Source organism: Arachis hypogaea, chromosome 18 (genome assembly GCF_003086295.3).
Source record: "Arachis hypogaea cultivar Tifrunner chromosome 18, arahy.Tifrunner.gnm2.J5K5, whole genome shotgun sequence".
NCBI lineage: Eukaryota > Viridiplantae > Streptophyta > Magnoliopsida > Fabales > Fabaceae > Arachis > Arachis hypogaea.
In genome coordinates this window covers 42,459,842-42,461,325 of record NC_092053.1, presented here as the reverse complement: position 1 = coordinate 42,461,325, position 1,484 = coordinate 42,459,842, and positions in this window count along the sequence as shown.

Below are 1,484 nucleotides of genomic sequence, written 5' to 3'. Positions count from 1 at the left end.
TTAAAAAAATAACGTAAAACATTTAAAACCTAGAAAAAGAAAATAGTAATACTTAGAACAAACAAGTTCATCACAAAACATAAGTTCTTCGTCCACTTTTTACATGTTCCTTTTTCTTTCACTCATTCTTTTTCTTTTAACATAAAAGGTTCATAAAACAAATAAAAGTTTGATAATGATTCTTAAAAAAATGTTATTCTCTATATTAAAATCTTTAAATTTATTAGAACCTTGCTATAATTTGCACCTAGCAAAATGTGACTGCAAATAATAAAAAAAAAATGATTGGCCAAAGTAATTCGCCCGCAACAAAACATTTTAATTTGTCTTCAAGGATAAGTTGCATTTCGCTCCAATGAAAAGCTCAATTTAGCCTCAACAAAAAGTTTATTTCACCTCTAGCAATTTGCTTGCTCCTATATATACGTCAATCACCCAATTTGATCCACTTTCAAGCATATCCAATAATGGCTCTTTCAAATTTAAAATTTCAGCAAACTTTTTGTATTAATAATTGAAATATAACAATATATGACTGTAAAATAAGTTTGTTTTTGAATTTCAAATTTGGAAGTACCCCTAGACACTCTTGAGGTACTCTAATTGAAATAAACGAGGGAAGATTGAGTGGTAAGAGTCAGGTGGAGTGTCCGATGGCAGAACATAGTGAGGCTTTCCTGATCAAGGAGATTAGGGGGAGAGTGCAGGGAGGGCTGCACCAGTTGACAAGGAGGGTTTCCAACAGAGTAGTTTTAGGATTACTCCGAAGGTTTCATTTCGTGATAAGGTGGTCGGTTCCTCTGACACCTTGGGGTTCACTAGGGTTGATGCCTTAGATGGGTGATGCGTGAGCATCATTGGTATCTTTTCTATGTGATTTATATGATTTTTCTGTTGATTTGTTAGAGAGTTTTAGTAGATTAGCCTCCATTAAATACTACTTTAAGTTTCGTGGTTTTTGATTGATTTCAGATAATATTCTGATGAAGAATTGGTGAAAATGGCATTAAGAAGCAAAAGAGGACCATGTGTACGCATCATTCATGCGCACGCATCACAGGAGCGAAAAGAGAGATCGTGTGTACGCATGCACTGTGCATATGCACAACCACAAGAGCTCAATTGGATCAATTCTTCTCTGGGTGCCTAGCGCTAAACACCACAACTCGGTGTTTAGTGCCCAAAGCCTCGTAAAGTGTGCCTCGTTTTAGGAGATCTGGAGCTAAATGCCCAACCACCGACGTTTAGCGCCCAAGCCTATTTTTTTGCGTACAAGCTACCACTTCCTGGGTGGTGCCAAATGCCCAGAACCTGGCATTTGGCGCCGAGTGCGAGAATCAAGAGGGGACCACACATTTATAACAAGTCTAGAAGGCTTTTGAAGATTTGATTTAGTAAATCACATGACTATTAGAAAAAATCTTTTAGGGTTTTATTTAAGTTTTAAATCTATTTTAATTAGGACTATAAATAGGATTGAGATT